This window comes from Berghia stephanieae, chromosome 8, assembly GCF_034508935.2.
Source record: "Berghia stephanieae isolate SIO BIC M18660-M18661 chromosome 8, UCSD_Bste_1.3, whole genome shotgun sequence".
Classification (NCBI taxonomy): domain Eukaryota; kingdom Metazoa; phylum Mollusca; class Gastropoda; order Nudibranchia; family Aeolidiidae; genus Berghia; species Berghia stephanieae.
In genome coordinates this window covers 17,750,763-17,755,484 of record NC_088367.1, presented here as the reverse complement: position 1 = coordinate 17,755,484, position 4,722 = coordinate 17,750,763, and positions in this window count along the sequence as shown.

The following is a 4,722-nucleotide window of genomic DNA, read 5'->3' as shown; positions in this document are numbered from 1 at the left end:
CCCGGTCTCTTTTTCCGGTTCCAAAATCTATGGAAGTGTGTATGTAACCAAACCTTCGGAGGACTAATAATGAATAGATTATAGACTGAATCATAAGGTGGCATAACTATTTTAGTAGCAGGATGTATAGGCAGATTCTCAGGTTTACGGGACATAAAAGAGCGAGGATGGACGATCTTTATGGACAGAAATGCATACGAGATAGAAGTCGGTTTGGACGAATTCAATCCCTCGAGGGGGTGGGGACATAAACTCATTGAAACTGGGGACGGGGAGAGAAGTTGCCAGGTTTCTCCACCAGTAAGCGGAGACACAAGGTGGAAGCGAATCGGCTTCGGTCGAGAACCTGCCTAACGGCAAAATCGCTTCATCAGTGGGGACTTTCCACCTGTCCAACATGTACCCGTTGTGGAAACGAGCCCGAAAACGCAGAGCATCTATTTGAACGGTGTGTTGTGACGACACTTCCGGGCGGGTTTGCGACGGTTCACGAGTGCGGTAAAGAATTTGCTGATTGGGTCGATCGTCATTACACAGTTGTATGAGCACCATTAGAAACTGCTGCCGCCGTAGCTTACCTGTCCAATATGTCCCGGCTGTGGGCAAGAACCCGAGACGGCAGAGCATCTAGTCGAAAGGTGTGTTGTGACGATGCTACCCGGCGGGTTCGCGACGGTGCACGATTGCGGACCGGACTTTGCTGATTGGGTCGATCGTCATAACATAGTAGTGTGAACCATAAGAGGCTGCTGCCGTAGCTTGATACTGACTACTGACTCTCTCTTTGTGGAAACGATATCTGTGACCTCTCGTCTCAAAGCGGTTTTGATGCTATTGGTTTATTTACAATACTCACAGCATCCGCTAGCCGGATATAACGTACCAACACACAAAACTATGTGTAACTTTAAACGTTTGTAGTCTGACGTAATTTAGCGAGAACGAATCATTAAAATGGTTGTCTCAAAACAATAACAAAGAGCTGAGTGACGTCAATTTCGTTCAATAGATTACGAGGGGTGAAATAAAAAAGTACTCCTTCAGAGCCGGAGTTAATCCCGGTTTCTATGGCGAAAAACGGATAATAGCAATTGCTTGCTACCATTTTGATAGGACGCCAGTCTACCGAAAAGTACTTTCCGCCAGATCTAATAAATCCAGGTTCTCAATCACTGGTGGATTGGATAGATGGGCAGGGGGAGGGGGTCGTCTGAACGAATAACGAATAACAAAAAAAAAAACTCTTATACTTTCTAAATCTGATCATTTTAAATTTAAATTCCGATGTGTTCGTCAAGTTAACTCCGACACAATACCAAATGGACGCGGCGGATCACAATATATGATAGAAGTGCGGCTATGTGGTCTAGTGGTATGACACTCGCTTTCGGATCCGGAGGTCCTGGGTTCGAGCCTCGCTCGGCGCATAATTGAGTCCTTCTCTCACCGTACTCATGTGTAAAATGAGTACCTGGCCGTTAACAGCGTTGACTCTGTTAGAAAAAATTGTAATATCGCCTAAAAAGCGTTATGTACCGTCCTATACGTTAAATGTTGCTGTTGGCCAGGGACCCCTTGTAAAGGGCTTTGAGCACTTTAAGTGGATATTGCGCTATATAAAAGCTCATTTTTTTTAATGTCAAAGAAAAATCGAATCCGGCGTGTATAGGATTAATTGATTTGACCCAGACACTGGCAGACACTCGTTCCTTGTCCGACTACAACCATTGTGCAAGCTCGACCTTCAATTGGGAGAATAGTTGGGTTTGGTTTTTTTAAATCTTGGCCTTAAGCTATCATCAAATGGACGCCTTCTTCAAACAGACAGACAGACAGACAGACGGACAGACGGAAAGACAGACGGACGGACAAACAAACAGGCAAACAGACAGACAGTCAGAACCAGCCATCCGTTACTTTCTTAGATTATCTATTTAGCAACACATACAACCTATCGTCTTAAACCATAGCCATTGTTAACTTATAGCCTGACAGTGACGTAAAAAATTACGTCAAAAGACCAGTCTTTGGCAGCAAAATAAAACAAATCGTGAGTTGTATTCAATAGTCCAACCAATGGAATCACTTGTTTCATTGAGCAGCTCTACCAGACGCTACACAAACCTTAAAATGACGTCAAACTATAAGTCTTAGACGGTTCTAGTGTCAGATTATAAGTTAACGATGGCTGCGCTCAAACCACTACAAAGGTCTATTCCAAGTCCACCAATAACTCTGAGCACAAACAGGCGACTTGAAACTTGAAAGAAAAATAAGAGTCAACTGCTGATTCTGTCTGTCTGTCTGTCCGTCTGTCTGTCTGTCTGTCTGAAGACGGGTCTCTCTGCATTCTGCATGTCCTGTTAGCGCTACTCGGGACGGGACGGGTGTGGATTTACGTATTTTGTTTACTGACGAGTGTTGAGACGGTGTAGTGTGGGTGGCGAGTTGCACAACTCCAGGCATCATCAATTAGAATCATTGTGTAATAATAATAATAATAATACATAATACGCATTATTTATCATAATTACGCGTCGCGTCATTTCATTACAACTCACTCAATCAGCACGTTTGTTTGTCATTCATGTCAGGGGGACGTTGTTTTTAACCACTTAACTGCGTATTCTAGGCAAAAAAAAAAACAAATTCGTGTTTAAGAATTTGGCCAGAAAACTCGTCCTTCAAATATCTATCAATTTGAATGATTATCATCTTGGTAAATGCTCTCAAACCTGGGACTTAGCGAAGTCTTCAATAAAGTCCTAGGTTTGATCGTTTTTTGCCAAGGTGAGGGTCATATAAATCGATCAGTATTTGAAGGACGAGTTTTCTGGCCAAATTTTTAAATACGATTTTTTCTAGAGTACGGCAGTTAACTGGTTAAATATTGAAATTTACAATGTAACCTCTTGATTTAAATGTGAAAGGTGATCGACCCAACGTCACATTTATTAGGCTGCCTGATTGCTTGAATATGCGCTTAACCCTTTGGATGCGGGGTTTTACATTGGCAACCTTTTTCACGTTTTTTTGTTTGTTTTTATTTCACAGCAAGGAGATCAGAGTTTCTCTGAAGTGCGAGTCGGATCGCTGTCAAAAGGTTACAATAGATGCAGTTAAATATATAATTATAACAAATGAACAATGGAGAGGATTTTAAGTTTGAAAGAAATCCATTTTCACTGTTAAAGGATTAACCCTCTCCTTACCACCTGTAGCAAAATCTTCACATTTGTTATGACACAATATACATTTTTAAAATTCACATTTATTTTGTACATCACAAACTTTGAAGAAGGTTCTTAGTTTAATTAATAAAAACATAAAGTTGTTTTGTAGAGAGCTTGTTTGAGTTTAAAAAATAATTGTTTCTGCAGGATAGGCCTTCCATTTTGGGAAAATACCAAAAATGATCGGTAAGGAGAGAGTTAAATAAAAACGATGACAGCTTCAATGTGATTGAACAGTCACCTTGGTTGACAGAGAGTACAATTTGCATCATTGTTCCTTTCATTTCCTCGTACTGGTCGATCAATTAATATAAGTCATTCGCCCTTGAATCTGGAAGTCCAGGGATTCAATCCTTGTGAAGCCACTATTTAACTTTTCTTGAGAACTCGGGGTGTTCATGGTTATTGTTCTCAATAAGATTTGAAAACGGAGTCAAAGAAGAATTTCGAATATTCAGTCGAAAGGTTTAAACCGTAACCTTCGTAAAACCATAGACTGAGGGCTAACCCACACCGGAGACTTACTCCGGCGACCCGGCATTGCCGTCCCCTGCCGTCTTCCGGATAAAGACGTCAGGACAAAATACTAAGAATAAAGAGAAGAGCCGCTAGACCTACCCATACCAATCACCCAACGTCTTCTGCCGTTTTTTTTTCGAGCTTGGTTTGGGTAGGTCTCGCGGCTCTTCTCTTTATTCTTAGTTTTGTTGTTCGTGCCCGACGTCTTTATCCGGAAGACGGCAGGGGACGGCAGTGCCGGGTCGTTGGAGTCAGTCTCCGGTGTGGGCTATTACCAAAACATGACTTCAAAATACAAGGCAGCGACCACCAAAAGAAAACAAATCATGAGTTGTTTTCACCAGTTCAACCAATTGAATCATTTGTTTCCCTGAGCACAACTAACGACAAGTCACAAGACGTTAGCATTAGGGCTTACCCACACCGGAGACTGACTCCGACAACCTGGCACTGCCGGCCTCTGCCGTCTTCCGGATAAAGACTTCGGGCACGGACAAAATACTAAGAATAAAGAGAAGAGCCGCGAGACCTACCCATACCACCCGACAGCCTCTGCTGTTTTTTTTTTCCGAGCTTGCTATGGGTAGGTCTAGCGTAATAACCAGACTTTAAACGTTCCAAGTTATATATAGTTTTGTGTGTTGGTTCGTTATAATATTTCCGGATGGCAATGTTGTGAGTTTCTTTGCCAAGCGCACATCATCTATAGTCCGATTGGTATAATTTAGTGAGAACTAATCACCAAAAGGCTGCCAAAAAATAAAAACAAAAGAGCTGAATGACGTCCTTTTCATTCCTTCTTTAAGTTTACGAAGGCTACGAAATTATAATAATATAACCCACTCCTTCGTCATAAAAAAAGTTTGTTGCCGTCCACCTACTGAATCTGTTGTCTCTTTCAAATCGACCGACCTTCTTATGCATGCCGCCTGCACACGAATCACTCCCCTTAAATAAATTCCACATTTTA